The sequence below is a fragment of the Ranitomeya variabilis genome, chromosome 3 (assembly GCF_051348905.1).
Source record: "Ranitomeya variabilis isolate aRanVar5 chromosome 3, aRanVar5.hap1, whole genome shotgun sequence".
NCBI classification, from domain to species: Eukaryota; Metazoa; Chordata; class Amphibia; order Anura; family Dendrobatidae; genus Ranitomeya; species Ranitomeya variabilis.
In genome coordinates this window covers 198,270,287-198,287,309 of record NC_135234.1, presented here as the reverse complement: position 1 = coordinate 198,287,309, position 17,023 = coordinate 198,270,287, and the positions used below count along the sequence as shown (strand labels likewise).

Below are 17,023 nucleotides of genomic sequence, written 5' to 3'. Positions count from 1 at the left end.
TTAAATACCAAAAAAAAAGATTTTTCATATCTTCTCTCCAGCGAACGCTGCTGGAGAGAAGAAATGAATGGCGGCTTCAGCACCAGATGCAGGGGACAGCGCTTATCTCTAGCGCTGTCTCCTGCACAGTCCGTGTGGTACCCAGTCGGCACACGGGTGGCACACGGCTGCCGCATGTGTGCCACACTGATGTGCCACGTGAGCACATGGACACATGGACACGGATAACTCCGGTACCGATTTTTCCGGTACCGGAATTATCCGGACATGTGGGACAGGCCTTAAGGATAGGAGAAACTTTGCAATATTTTTTCTTTTCATACCAGAAAATCACTGATGGTAAAAACTGATCAAACGCTGATGAAAAATGAGTAGCACAAAAACTAATTCAAAAGTTTCTCATAAGTTGGGAATTCTGAGTAACTTTCTACAAGAGCACATGGTTTGTGACCACATATTAGAGTAGATTTCCACGTGGGGGGAGGAGTGGATGACAAAACTTGGAGTGTACAAGCTTCCTCCCCACATCTACACTGCTATGTCCTCAGTAGTCTCCACCCTGCACATTTCACTACATGCCTCTGCACATCCACAGTGTGACTAATGAGCCACCTCCAGGGACTGCAGTCAGTGCTGGCTGTAGTGTCATCCACAGGACAGTCACACTGCGCTCATCACACACTGGATTACTCCATCCTCCAGTAATGTGGATTTTATACTGAAGCTGCCTCCCTGCTGGACACTGCCCTGTAAGTAATGCTCTGCAATCTGCCCTGTAAGCAATGCTCTGTAATCTGCCCTGTAAGTAATGCTCTCCATTCTGCCCTGTAAGCAATGCTCTGTAATCTGCCCTGTAAGTAATGCTCTGCAATCTGCCCTGTAAGCAATGCTCTGCAATCTGCCCTGTAAGGAATGCTCTGCAATCTGCCCCGTAAGGAATGCTCTGCAATCTGCCCTGTAAGGAATGCTCTGCAATCTGCCCCGTAAGTAATGCTCTGCAATCTGCCCTGTAAGGAATGCTCTGAAATCTGCCCTGTAAGCAATGCTCTGCAATCTGCCCTTTAAGTAATGCTCTGCAATCTGCCCCGTAAGCAATGCTCTGCAATCTGCCCCATAAGCAATGCTCTGCAATCTGCCCTGTAAGGAATGCTCTGCAATCTGCCCCGTAAGCAATGCTCTGTATTCTGCCCTGCTGGGTCTGTGGCTGACATCTGCTAGTTGGAGATCTGTAGTTCCACTTTTCCGATTATTACATTTGGGAATCGCACAAATATAACATTGCGTATGCTTTCTGCTGTCCTATGCCTTATGAATAGGGGGATATGAATGCCTCTGTGACCCGTAGGGGTATTGGGTGACTCCAATTTTCAAAAGCAGGATTTTAGATTAAAAAAACATATTTTATATAAATGGAATGTATGTGATGTTTTTGCGTTACTGACATGACTGCACTTGTCACACAGCGCCATTGTTGTCCGAGGCACGGACTGTAAGCACCAGAGGAGCCCTTAGTGTTACCATTGTTTAGTGCGTATAGATTGTTTGCTTTATAGACCTTGTATACTCCAGGATCATCGTCCATACAGATACAGAGCGCAGCTTGTAGGGTCAGGACGCCGCTGTAGTTTGGTTTCGGAATCTGGATTTGAAACCCTAAACTGGAATAAGAGAAACACTGACCAGGCAGCCGGAGGGTCGGGATTGCTTCTAGATCACTATTTGTTGTGTGGTATCTGCCCATATTCTGCGTTACTGCTATAGAAATAAGGAATATTATGGCATTTTTTGCTGTAGTTTAGCTGTGTACAACTGATGTCTCTCCATCTGCTGAGAAACTACAACTCCCATCTGTGATCCCTGTGTTTCAATACTTGCTGGCATTATGCGCAAAACATGAATTGGAAGCCTAGAGGGTTAAATTGTCCACAATGCAGTCATTTCTCTAATGGAAAAGATTACTCATGGATACATGGAATTTCTTGATACAGTTGCAATGATTTGCTTAGTTTAGTATTGCATACATACATATTATTGCGCTTATTTAGGCTGCTAACTGAATAGCCTTTATATCCTGTAAATGCTTATTTAGAGGATTGTTAGCCAAAGAATGTGTACTTTCCAGGGACAATAAGAACATGTTGGCTAAAGAGAATCATTTGAAGTTTCTTTCCATAAGAGACATAGTATCATGGAGTCTTTGCTGTTCTGTACTATAGGGCATGTATGGTGGCAGCCACATTCCCTATTGTTCTATATTATGGAGCGCTGTGCTTCCTTAGGCTAGGGCTACATGGCGACGGGTGTCTCACGTCACTGAGATCGCAGTGAGATGTGGCATTGATACATATGACATACTGCGACAGAGTTGCACGTTTCCAAAAGAGTAGGATTTTCTGTCACTGGTTGCTAGTCGCCCGCGACACACCTGCCATAGACTTCCATGCTAGTTGCCCTCGACATACCTGCCATAGACTTTCATGCTAGTCGCCCTCGACACACCTGCCATAGACTTCCATGCTAGTCGCCCTCGACACACCTGCCATAGACTTCCATGCTAGTCGCCCGCGACACACCTGCCATAGACTTCCATGCTAGTCGCCCGCGACACACCTGCCACAGACTTCCATGCTAGTCGCCCGTGACACACCTGCCATAGACTTCCATGCTAGTCGCCCGCGACACACCTGCCATAGACTTCCATGCTAGTCGCCCGCGATACACCTGCCATAGACTTCCATGCTAGTCGCCCTCGACAGACCTGCCATAGACTTCTATGCTAGTCGCCCGCGACACACCTGCCATAGACTTCCATGCTAGTCGCCCTCGACTCACCTGCCATAGACTTCCATGCTAGTCGCCCTCGACACACCTGCCATAGAGTTCCATGCTAGTCGCCTGTGACACACCTGCCATAGACTTCCATGCTAGTCGCCCTCGGCACACCTGCCATAGACTTCCATGCTAGTCGCCCTCGGCACACCTGCCATAGACTTCCTTGCTAGTCGCCCTCGACACACCTGCCATAGACTTCCATGCTAGTCACACACAACACGTTTGAAAGCAACTTGACTTTATTTAATGCAAAAATAGTTGAGCATTCGCAAGTTGCACAAATATTTTTGTAACGTGACTTTTGAGAACTGTCACATGCCAGGCGATTTTAGTCGTGCCAGGGGTGGCGCATCTAAAGATTGCTGTGTGCTGATGCTACATTGCGGCACAGAGCAAGTGGATGGGGTCACATTGTAACCCGCCAGGAATTGCGACCACAGCAAGCTGCAATAAAGCCAACTGTCTCTGACTTTTTGTGACTTTCATGCGGTACCTTGCGCATTGCAATGTAGCTGCGGCATATAAGCTTTCTATGGCCACACACTGTGTTGCAGGCAAAGTTCCATGTAACCACTGCATTATAGCAGCTACAATACTTAGTTGTTAGAAATGAGTATTGTTCATTCACGTACAGTATAAGGTTATATATATGGCAACTACAGAGCTAACGTCAAAGCTGACAACGTGCTATTCAATCCATTCCGTCTTTGGGCCAGTGTACCGGTTTGGAAAGTGAAAGGGACTCGGATGACTACTAGAACGGCTGTTCATGTTACATGGTGATGAAGCCGAGTCATCAGGTAGTAAAAGGATAAAAAATAATGATGGAATCGCTGGTATGTTCTTACTCAGTTACAAGATTAGAAAGTTCATAAGCTTCTAGATTAACTGTGATGATTTTACATAGGGATCACTGATCCTTCTTGACTAGAACATGATCTTCAGTTGCAATCCTACAGCTGTATATCATACGTGGCCTTGTGGGTAGAGATGAGCGAACCCGGAATTAAAAGCTCAGGGTTCGTACTGGACAGTTATTGTCCGGTGCTAATCGCCGAGCACGGACGTCTCCATGATGTCCACTGTAGTGTTTGGAGTTCCAGGGGAAGTACGGGAGGATAGAGAGAAAATATTTTCCAGATTGAAAGTTTGGGTCCCCACTGCTTTCAATGTTTGGGTTTTGGTACCCGAACCGAACTTGGGAATAAAGGTCGGGTACAAGAACCCGAACTTCCATGTATCCATCTGCTCATCCCTACTCGTGCACTGTAAGGGATGGTCATCATAGAGATCTGATTCCCCTCCAAATGTGAGTGCTGGCACAAAACCTCCTATCTATAGAAGCAGTAGACTTATAACTATATACAATGTGTATGTGGACTGTAAGGAACTGTTATCGGAGAGATTAGTGTCCCCCTATCACCCGACTGCAGAAAATCTTTAATACAGATAGGATCATTCACAAAATCGCATAACACCTGTTGCCATTTTTCTGCCGGCGTTTCCGCATGAGCTTCCATATTCAACAGGATCAGCATACAATGTAGCAAGTCATGGTCGCTAATTGTTGAAAGTAGGCCAGTGGCAGAATAGCACTGAATAAATCGAGCAGGACAACACATTTAATGAGCTTCAGTTGTCAGTTTGTGCTTTTAGTGTTCAGGGTGGTGACACATGGGTGTTTATCCTGCCGCCACTTCTAGACCAAAAAGTGCTGACAAGTGGAAGTAATCAGTGTAAGGATCCAGAGTCAGGCATGTACCGACAAATCGTATTTTATAGTGGCCGTGCATTCGCCCTTGGTTTTTGTCGCTTACCTTTGAATTTTCAGGACCTATATAGTGTTCACAAGTGACAGGACCACTAGGAAATGGACTATTGTGTGTTTCATATGGAGAAGTTTGATCGTTTTGGAGCAAGGAATGATGACAATAAGAGAAAAATAACTAGACGTATTAGTGGTATATGTTCCTTCTAAGTATTCAGGTGCATTAGTTTTTCAGCCAATGTTTAGGGTTGTATCTGTACCCCTCAGTCTGCATGTGTCAGTTGTGGGGTGTCAAGTCACTCGACTGACATCATCTGACAACTGTCTTGTTCTTCCCCTTTTTCCCATGTAAATTGATTACAACTGCTATGGTCACTACGCACGTCTGTGGGATGGCTCGTCTTTTGCAATGGCGGAGGATCATTGCAATGCATCATGTTCTCATTTTATACCTCTCACATTTCGAGTGGGCTATGTTTACCTCAGCATTGTTTTTTTTATGTCCCGTTATAGAAACATGGCACCGCCTGCATGACGAGCACCAAACCCCATTTAGTGTGGTATTTTTGGCCGGATCCATCACTGTGCCACTGTGGTGTAAATAGAACTGAATCAGTGTCCCTTTCTATGTCAGACATCTTTTTTCATTATTCATTTTGGGCCTTATTTTTGCTGTATTTATGATATATTCTGTATTTAGGAAACCTTACTTTGAGACCTTGTTCCTCCTTACTATGGCGTTGACTTGAAATCTAATTTCTGATCTTTCTGGATGTGCCAACACTCTCCTGCTGGATTCCTTTTCAGTTGGGCTTAGTGTTATATCTGTGGGATCAGATCCTAATTTCACGCTATGGGTGGCTACTTTAGTAACAGAGGTGTCCTTTGTACTCACTGTTGCTTTCTGTGGTCACTGAACATACTCCGAAACTCTGAAAATCACCTTGTTATTTGAGAAGGTAGCGTTCAAATTGTTGCCTTTGGCCATGTAAACAGCAACTGGCTGCCTGTAATCTGTGAAAAAACCTTGGAGCTTAATCTTCATTGGGGGATGGATAACATCGGCATATTTCCCCCAAATACTAAGCGTATGTTCACACATTGAGTATTTGAAGCAGATTATTATTTTTTTCATCAAAAACCAGAGTGTTGGCAGAAAAATCACTGCTCACAATACTCCTGATTTTTATGCTTTTTTCCCACCCATTTATTCAAATGGGTGAAAAATGCTGGAAGAATTGACTTGCTGTGGTTTAAATAGAAAAAAAAACGCACCTCAACTCAAAACACGAAAGGGAGAAAAATGTACTGTGTGAATGAGAATTTAGACGTCTCATTTATTATGATGCTAATGTAAAATGCTGCATTTTCCCCCATTAAAAAAAAAATGTGAACAAATCCTAATTGCGCAAATTCTACACAAACTTCTGTATGTGAAAACTTCCTACTGAATAACATGTGCAAGCAAATTAATGACATATTAATATATGCATTAGGCATCATGGTAACCTATAAAAGATCTAACCCATATAAGTGTATGCTTTTGTGTTTTATTACATGCGGGAGGATTGATTTTCAATGATTCCATTGACTAGGCCGAGTTATCGGATTCGTTTTTGCTGTATTGCCATAACAAGTGATCTTAAATTGTAGAATAAACTACTTTTCGTGCACTAGATACTAGACCAGTCCTATACAAATAATTTGTCCACTGTGCCAGACTCAAATTCAGGTACTAGTCAGAAAATTAAAGGCCCCATACTCATCGGATAAAAGTTGTCAAAACCTGCAGATTTTGACAAGATCTGTTCTTCATTTAATGTGTATAGGGACTGCCGGACTGTTCCCCTGCATATTGATATCTATGAAAGAAAGATCTGGCCTGCTGAATTTTAAAGGCTGATCCTTTTGTTCTGTGCGGTGGGAAGATGCTGTCAGGCCCTCTTAACGAGAACACAGGAATGCTTGGCCAAGAAGGCAGAGATGGCTATCTAAGGAGGTATGGGGGCCTTTACATGTGAGCTTTTCAGACCCTCTTACTGAAAACTCAAGGCCACCATCGGTGTGTTCACCTCGCCTTTTGTATTGATTGATGGCATCAATAAATTAACTATATATCGGAGGTATCATAGAGGAACTATAAGGCCAAAACTACAGCCATAAAGCAACCACTTTCAGCTACACAAGGATATTAGCAAATTGTTGTATATGTTATTTACTGATACACAAGTGTGGGTTCATCAAGGATGATCCTACAATGTAAGAACATAATCATTTTGCCTTTCAACAGTTTCCTTTGACTATTATGCGCTGTTAGACACACTCATTTTCTTTAATCATCACTAAATACATCCACCGTGCGCCTATTATAGTAGGTGTGTGTTCACCATTTAGTGTAAGGCTGTACACTAATGATTGTGATCATCAGGCCCCAGGCACTTTTTTGCTCACAAAGGGATTTTGGACTGACGTAGAGAACCAAGTCATGACTATGGTCCCTTACATGGAAGTCTTCTGTTGTGTAAAATAAACTGGAAATATCTATTGTTTCCTATCAGTTTCATCATCTATCTGATCCCAGGTTTCTTTATTTACTAGATGATCTGTGTGCTAGATAGCCTAAATGTCACTGGCCTGGAGCAACATCAGGAGTCTCCCCTGGGAACCACAGTCATATACACATTAGACCTTGTAAAAAGAGTACTTGGTCACCTGATGCTCAAAGACTTCCTACCAGTGGCCTTTCCGCTTTTCACCTCTTCCCCCCACACTACATACACAGTGGCTCAGTGGTTAGCACTGTAACCTTGTATCACTGGGGTCCTCGGTTCAAAGCCCACCCAGGACAACATCTGCAAGGAGTTTGTATGTTCTCCCCGTGTTTGCATGCGTTTCCTCCAGGTTCTCCGGTTTCCTCCCACACTCCAGAGACATACTGTAAGGGAGTTTAGATTGTGAGCCCCAATGGGGACAGTGATGACGGCTGTAAAGTGCTGTGGAATTATAGAATTATATAAGTTAGTAAAATTAAATAAATCGATACACGAGCTTAAGAGTGCACCTACACTACCTGAGTTTGTGTGTTAAACGACTTCTGATCATCATCATTTACACAGGTAGAAGGCACTTCAAATGCGCACTGAACCATCTGTAATAGGTCATTCAGTGCACATATGCTGCCGAGAACAATGGCAGCCTGAGTCTGTTTTTATAGCATGATGAGCTGCCGAAAATGATGATCATTTTTTTTTTTTTTTTTTAGCAGCACAACAGATCATTTCAACCAACGAACGAACCTTTTCCTCGTTTGTCGGATCATTAGTAGCCTGTTTAGACAGCAAGATTATCTTGAAAAGAGCATTCCTAGAAATCCTTGTTTCCAGATAATTTTACACGTGTACACTTGGCCAAGTCGTTAACGGAAATAGTTTGTTCATGCCTCTGAAAGACTGCTCTGGTAGCAGCTTTTTTCTGTGTTGAAATTCATCATACTTGATATTCCATTGCTCTAACAGCAGGAGAGTCAAGACACCCTGATATACATTAAATATCTTGTGTCTATCTAATATCTATGCAAATGTTATCTTTGTTTTCTGAGGCGGCTTAGAAAGTTGATGCTATAATCAGATCACTCGGGTCCTGGGTTCAAATCCCACCAAGGACAACACCTGCAAGTAGTTTGAATGTTGTCCCCGTGCTTCGTGGGTTTCCTCCGGGTTCTCCGGTTTCTTCCCACACTCCAAAGACATACTGATGAGGCTCACAATCTAGATTCCCTATGTGTATACAGTGATGATGAAATCTGTAAAGGGACGTGGAATATGATGGCAAAATATAAGCAAAGCATAATAATAAATCACTAAACAAAGTCTTTCCAAAGGATTTTCTTTGTGTGATAATGCTTTTTGTCTACTTGTTGCCAGCAAATTTGCAGTAGATGCATCCATCCCATGACAGTCCATAGGAACTAACAATCGAATCAAAGTTTATTTCATTGATCCCAGCTCAATGACACATGTGAGGGTGGATTCTATTTTTCTATGGCATGACTAAATTATAGGCTACAGAACTCCACCGTACTGAATGGCCATGGGAAAAGCTTGAGGCCGAAAACCACCTGCAATAAAATCTTGACTCAACAGTATAAATTGTAATCTTGTATGGTATATGAATAGATAAAAGCTTACGTTTGTCTGTGTGTGTGTGTATGTATGTATGTATATATATATATATATATATATATATATATATATATTTATTTATTTATTTAGTCCGGAATGCTCCCCTTATAGCTGACATCTGTGTCCACGCTCTTTAAAACTAAGGTAATTGACAAAACTTGGTGACCAGGTAATAATTAGATTGTTAAACCAGCACCTGATAATTTCATGGAATTGTATGACCACACAAACAGGATCATTTTTATGGGATTGGCCCTTTAAGTTATATATATATTGTGGCCTCTATCTTGAAGGATAGGGAAATGTTCTCTACTGAAATTTTGAAATTTAAAGAGTCACAATCTACTGAGCTCATAATGCATATTCATGGCGGAGCTGGATGACATACAGTAGACATTGGCTGAATGTTCATTCAGTCAACAGCTATCTCCTGTATATGGCCAGATTTATGCTTCCTGGGGACTGTTCATCTATTCTATTGATTTGTAACCTAGTCAAATCAGATCTCATACTTTGCTCTGATGAGGGGCAACATCCCAAAACACCATGTCAGCAAATTGAGATTCTGTTTTGGCTTTTATCCTAAGTCCTCTTGCAAGGCTCGTTGAAGGGTTGATATTGACTTTTAGGGTATGTGTCGATGTGGCGTACTACATCAGGATTTGCTGCGGATTGGACGTTGCGTACAGCCACAATGTCCAATCCGCAGCATCCAGATGTTACAGCATAGTGGAGGGGATTTTATGAAATCCCAGCTCCACTATGTGCGCACAGCCGCATCCGGCAGCCCTGCGTTTACGCACATGAGGCGCGTCTTTCTAGACTGCGGCATGTCTATTTATATTGCGGAGACACTCCGTCTCCACAAGATAAATACCACAGTCCTATGTATAGGATGCGGTGATTCCGCCTGTGTTCAATGAATACATCTGGAATCACCGCGCATACAAAGGGGGACAGCGCTTTGGGTGGAGTGGGGTATCTGCTGCGTCCAAAGCGCAGCCATTATGCCCCTAAGGATTGCTGCTTCCTATAGGTGGTACTAGAGTTCTAGTCCTCTTCCTCTCTGAAGAGACAATTTACATATTTAATTTCCCAGAGGAGCATGCATGGCTTATAAGTCTCCTCACTCTTGACATGCCAGCTTGGTTTGTCACTCTACACAAGGTGATTTGTTATCCCTTAGACTGCCTTCTATTAATTTCAAAATACATTCATTTGATTCAAACACAAAAGGAGAAGAAAAAAAAGATTTTGACCCTATAACGTGCTGGTTGCACCTTTTTAAACTTTTCATTCATGGGAGTAATTTTGATGGGCCTGGACTATAATTATAACTGGGTGTGAAACACATCGTACTCTGGATTCTCCCATATCCAGCAGACCAGATATACTAGCGAGTGATAACTACTGCGATTGACTCATTCAATCCTCACGTTTTTGAACACTTAGTATCGTGATCCACTATTATTGGGCTGCATGCTTAATTTATTGTCTATCCAGTTTTTAAATATGAGACCCATTGTTAAAAAGAAAAAAGTTTGCAGATTACCGTAGATGCTTTTAGATAAGGAACTTGATTAGTAAAAATAGGAAATCGTATCAGGAACTGAGAAAAGAGGTTCTGTCTTTCATAATGTCATTATTAAACATTATTCTCCAGCATATAAAATTATCAGAAATTATATGTACCTTACCGATAAATAAACCTATTGTAGGTGAAGACCACTTATGGCTTACCATACAATTTTCATTGAAGTTGTTCTCTAGATTTTATACAGATGCAGGCTAGAATATAAATCTGCAGAAGTATGCTCCTCCCCAACTTCTTTTTATTTTTGTGCACTGTATTTTATGCCTCGCTATGGCATTTATTTCTGTATTTCTTGCTGTCTCGCCATAATTTAGAACCTATTTTTCAAGCACGCCGAAAACACTCGGTTAGGACAGGAGGTTGCTCGGATAACACCTTTATCAGAGCACGTTTGCTCATCGATATCTACTAGGTAATAGAATTGTCTTTTTGTGGAGCATGCAAAGCCGGCGTAAGGAGACTTCTAGGCCATACAAACAGCCTCTTCAGACAGGAAGCCGACTTGAACTCTATTGCCACCTATTGGGGTAGCAATCCTAAAATTCTATATCAACCCTATAAGGAGCCTTGCTGCGTGACTAAGGAAAAAAATGAAACCAGACACTCCATTTGCAGACACGTGTTATAGGATGCTTGCTTCTCATCAGTGCAAAGCAGTAGATCTGATTTGGTTAGGTAGAGGCCTCTGACAAGGGGTTTAGATTCTTAAATTGTCATAATTCCTTCATCCCACTAGTAGAGGTCAGTTTTTGTTTGCAATCACTTAAGTCCAGAAAGATGTTTTCATTTTCATACTTGAGATCTTGCTTTTTTAGGTATTCTAGCTAGAGGGCATAGTCTGTTTTTGCAGTTCAGATACTGTCTCAGGAGAGGTTGTGGCAGGTCTTCTTTAGGTCATGAATCACTGGGAACCTTGCATGCTTTCTTTTTTTCTGGCTGTTTATTTTGATATTGCTACTGCAAACCCTGGAAGAAGATAATACGTTGTCAAAATTGGTTGTCTAGGTCATCAGCTTGTTGGCACCACAGTTTAGCTGATCATTTCAGTGCAAAAAAAAGTTATCTGGCAGTAGGTGTGTACCATCTTCAATATGGGCTTTGTTGTGGTTACCCATTTGCAGCCAGACTCCATATCTGATGGCGTTGTATAGAGTCTTATCTTCAGTTTTCTGGTTATAGTAACTAGTTGTAGTATTTACAACCTCAATAGATGCCTTTTATAATCCACATATTTATTTACAATTTTTTTCCCTTCTGATGCTATATATTTTTAATGTTTTCTTCACTTGAAAGGATGGCTGAATATGATGGACCTGTACAACTCAAAGAATTTACTAGACTGAAGTCATGTGTGCTATTTTAGCAGAGAGACTTAAATTAACCAACCGTTATACATCGTGTTTAAAGCTTATGTCTTCACATGATGGTGAGACCAGAAAATTAACTTATTTTCATCAGCATCAAAGCTTGCCTCATGTCCTGTAGGCTATTACTTATTTGTTTCACTACAACTATTGTTGTTACATTAAACTAGTATGTTTCACTGGGGTGCTAAAAGATGACAACTGTAGGATTTACGGAAGTCACATGATGTTACAACTTTTATTTTCATTATTACTTCCAAAAGACTGCTTTACTAGTAGTGATGACTGAGCGATACTACTGGTGTGCTGCAGAGAAAGCCCCAGAATCTTGGCAAATAATTTTTGCACAGTTTAGGCCTTGAGTGAATGTACGTATAATGGAACAAAAAATGTTTTCAGTGATGCAGACGTACTGATTTTTTTTTAATAAAAGCTATTTATACTTTTTGCATATATTTCTAGGGCATTGAATGTTTTATGGGGAATTAAAAATTACTGCAATTGGTTAAAAAATGTTTGACTTTCTTTTGCAGCATGCATGTATCACAAAACACTGCAAGCTGCCTGATTTGATTTCTTCCCAGACCAGTCAGATGGCCCTGAAAGTCCCTTTCCTACCATAAATGTGCATCTAAGTTCAAATGTAATTTGAGCCTAGATGCACATATTAGATACGAGAAGAGTTGGCAACTTACTGAGCCTACAGGGAGCACACTATTGGGATTGAGATGAAATAAAGGAAGCAGCTTGCAGTGTATTGTAAATACTGCAGGATGTTGAAGAAAACCGATATAAATTTGTAGAAATGTACAATGTGCTAAAAATATTTACAGACTTTCTGGTCTCCATTGATTATTACAAAGATCTTTATATTATAGGAGATAAAAGTGACTGAACTACGATTTTCTTGCTTGAAGTCCAAAGCAATGTAGATCACTTTATGTGCAATTCATGCAAATCTACAAGGAAGTCTTCATTTTGTGTTTTTCCTGCTGAAAAAAAAAATGATTAAAACTATCCGTATCCTGACTCATGTCATCCACAGACAGCTGCAGCCACACCTGTCTATTATACTCAGGAATTAACTGGAGGTGTATATCATGTTTTTACTTGTCATAGATTTATTACTTTCTGTTGAAAATCTCCGTGGATGCAATTCGTGCAGTGCACATCACATAACAGGAAACGGTCTGTTGGCTGTCACCTCACAAATTCATTTTGTAGGAAATGTTATTTAGTGGGAATGGATTACTACATTTTCCCAAATTTAAAAAAAAAAGACAGTGTAGTTAAAAAAAAACGCATACATTAAGCATCCCATCATTTTGAATGTAATCCGCAATTTTTGTGCACATGTTGCGTTTTGTTCCACGATAAAAACGCATCGCAGAAAAATACGCAGCATGTTCATTAATTTTGCACATTTAACTCGGATTTCCCACCATTTAATACATTGGGAAACTCTGGAAAAAAACGCAAAGAAACGCGAGAAAAACGCGTTCGGATTTTCTGCAGAAAATCTCCGGTTTTGTTCAGGAAATTTCGGCATAAAATCCGGAGCAGGTTTGCCCTCCAGGAAACTTATAAGGTCATGTTGCTCTCTGTCTGTTTATGGGCCTGTAGAAAACATCAGACTGCACTCCGAGGACATCTGAGCACGGTCCGATTTTCACAGACTTAAAAAATGGAGATTTTTTTTTTACAAATCCGAGAAAATCTGATCACACTGTGATAGGATCACATGATCGTTTTTCTTGGATGAGAGAAAATCGGTCATGTGACCCCAGCCAAAGGCCGGGGTCACACTTGTGAGTGTGATGTGAGAAACTCACGCATCAATCTGGCACTCGGACCGGAGCATGTGTTTCTATGCAGCCGCACACTCCGGTCCGAGTGCCGGCGGCAGTGCCGGGTATTGATGCGAGAGATTCGTGCGAGGTTCTCGCATCACACTCGCAAGTGTGACCCCGGCCTAACACTGAGGCTTTCAAGGACTGTATCCAACCTGTTTCAAGCTCTTCCATGTAAATACACTTAGTAATGTCAAAGTGACCTCCACTTATATGGTTATGGGTAAACAGATCATTATTTACTACCGTTTTTTCATACACACCATTTGTACAATATATTCACAATTCTTTGTCTTTTTATGATGCAAAGTGGGAACTGTGACATCCTGTCACTAAAGATTCGCCTTGATGGTGAATGAGAGTAGCGCTGCATTCCCTGTCTCGGCTTTTAAACAGGCTATGATAGGGGGTGCTAATCTGTGATATGATAACCGCAAGACATTATTGAGAAGCTCACTCCGTTGCTCCTGAGGTTATGTTAGCCTTTTATAGCTGGTGCAGTCTTCTGTATTGTGTAAAATAGTGAGTGTCATTTTTGTTGGTTCGCGCAAAACGAAATAGTTTGAAGTTGCCAGATTCGCAACAAATCAATTCGCTCATCTGTACGTGACATAGTATTTATTCCAGTTGCTTTACCCACAAGCACAAAGCTGCATAGAACAGGGGCAGAAAATCAAATGCCCAGTAAGTGCCCTTTGTGACACAAGCAACATAACAAAAACAAAATGTACAGAGATTGCATTATATAAACGGGCAGAGGAAAGGAACATGTAGGATGCAATCCAGTAATGCCTCGTGTGTCAGATCACGCAAATATCATACGTTCTTTGAGGAAATTATTCGGGTATTATTACACATTGTAATTGTCTACTATGTAGACCGCAGAACATAACAGATTTGACTGTGCTGTGAGTAGGGAGGGCTGCATTAATAATCATCCTATTTGCCTTAAAGGTAACCTGTTACATTGTCCAATCAGTGGACAGCGCAGTATAGAGGAGGAGAAGCTGGGCAGAAAGATTCAGTATAACTTGTATTTTATTCATTGAAATCCCTGGTGTTTGTTTGTATGTGTAGGGGTCCAGTGGGTGGTCCTACTCTGTGACTGACCGCTACCTCTGCATGCGCAGTCATACAGGGAATCGCTGAATAGGACCATTGCTAGTCCAGGGATTTCACTTAATAAAATACAAGTTATTCGGAAGCTTTTCCCACAAAAATGAATATCAATCTTATCAGCTACTCTTGCTCTAGAACCATGTTCCACAACTCCGACTGCAATACCAAGAAAATCCTGAAAACATGACCTGTTGGTGGTTCGTGAGGACCAGAGTTGGTCGCTGCTCTAGAACATCTCGCCTGTAGATCAGGTACCATTTTCAATATGATAAGTTCTCTTTAAAAGAAGTGTCAAGCACTGGGGGGGGGAAAAACGCCACTTTTTGATTGCTTTTTGAGCCAAAGTATTCAAAAGGAATGGGGAATTTTTGCTTTGGCTAAAAAAAGTCTGTATGAAAAATGTCAGTGGTATTCCAAAAGACTGTGTGACACTAACTTACAATTATTATTTTATTAACGGTGATACTTTTTAAAGCTTGCAGTTGATGTCTGTGACAACCCGACCACAGTTTTAGGTCTGGTTTTCATGACCACTCTTTAATCGGTCTCCTTTGGATTCACCACTGACTGACACATACTAATGCAATAGAGAAATTCTCCCGCTTTCAGAAGCTTTTCAGGAAAGAAAAGCTGAGCTGACATGTTCAGGCCTTTTTGTCTCGTAATGCCAGGAAAGCAGTTTATGAAACTATTTTAGGGTGTGGGCACAGCTAACAGTGCAGGAAGCTGGAAAAACATATCTTCTCCTCACATTCAAACCTTTCTTCCTGCCTCCCGCATCCCCAGTGGGAACAAACCCTGTTATTAAGCGTAGACATTGGTTAAAAGTCTGTGTGGTTGTGTAGTCAAAAATGATAATTGCTAGCATCTGTCAGGTTCTGGCAGTCGGACTTCCATAAAATTAACTTTTTACATCAAACATAATCATTATTTTTGTTAACAGGTCACTTCTTGTCTGGCTGAGCGATAGGAAATGCCTTTAATGGTAAAAGGAAAAGATATATAGATAGATATAGAGGTAGATATAGATAGAGATTTGTTACTTTTAACCACTTTCTAATTTGGAATGTTAACATCTTAAATGCAACATACAAATTTAGGATGTGATCATTTTTTTATTTTAGTTATGTATGTTATATATATTATTATTACTCTGCAAAGCTCTGGCAGCACTGTAGCTCAGTGGTTCGCAATGCTGGGTTCAAATCCTACCAAGGACAACATGCATGGAGGTTTTATGTTCTCCCTATGTTTGCGTGGGCTTCCTCTAGGTGTTGTGGTTTTCTCCCACACGCCAAAGATATACTTATAGGGAATTTAGATTGTGATCCTCAATTGGGACAGCGATGATAATTTCTGTAAAGTGCTGTGGAATATGATTGTGCTATATAAGCAAGCATAATTCATAATAATGGAGGCATCTACTCAATAATTCCAACATGCATGCTCCATGTATATATATTGGTGTCTACTGGTATGCTACTCCAACAGCCTACAGTGGATGTATAATTTAGTCAGTTTCCTGCATAGAAAATGAATTGGTGGTACATTGATGTAGCGTACTCCACAAAATAGGTGAGACCCTAAAGACCAAGGATTTGGTGACAACTTATGAAAGGTTTGTCCCATCTTCCTTTAGTGTTAGGAATGAGCCGATAACTTTGTGCAACCCCAGTCCACGGTTTAGGTCGCTGCTCTCTACCGGTGACAAATTTCCTGTGCTTCCGGGCTGGCAAGACATGACTTGTGCGCCACACAAATGACATCATGCCAGGCCAGCAAATTAAAAGCAGCTCCGGGGAGCGTAAAAGTTCAGGAACTTTTCACAGGTCCTGTCCACAGCCAGAAAGCACCGACCTGGACTGTGGACCAGAGGTTGCACAAAGCGATCCACTTGCACTCGCTCAGCCGAGTACTACTATGTGCTCTAAGAAAGCCACAGACTGACACATCGGCTAGTAGCTTATCTCAGGAAGAACAATCTCTCCCAACCATCAGTCGGCTGGCACCCCTATACACATAAGACCATCGATATCGGCGGGTTCAGATGACTTTTGTCTCGTGTGTGATGGCCTCAAGGAAGTTAAGAAAAACATCTATGCCCATTATTACATTATTTAACCAATGTGCTGGCCTGGGGAACCCCAGAAATATTTATGTACAGCTCGTGTAATCAACATGACCATGTGCATGGCCTGATTGGGAAGTGTAGTATTACTTGAGTTGGCATACATTTACCACATACACTTACCACTTACCCCCAGTTAAATCAGTTGACTGCTGAATTAGTCAGCTTCCAAGGGTTGACCATATGC

The 17,023-nt window shown here is 41.4% G+C and overlaps 1 protein-coding gene across 1 annotated transcript in view; it reads left to right on the top strand.

Annotated features, from left to right (window-relative positions):
• The first annotated feature begins 565 nt into the window (after window positions 1-565).
• The window catches only part of DENND2C (DENN domain containing 2C), a 35,847-nt gene continuing 19,389 nt past the window's right edge, over window positions 566-17,023 (top strand). Inside the window, exon 1 of the mRNA XM_077294970.1 lies at window positions 566-749. The gene's annotated coding sequence lies outside the window, so the exon portion shown is untranslated. The remainder of the gene's footprint in view (window positions 750-17,023) is intronic.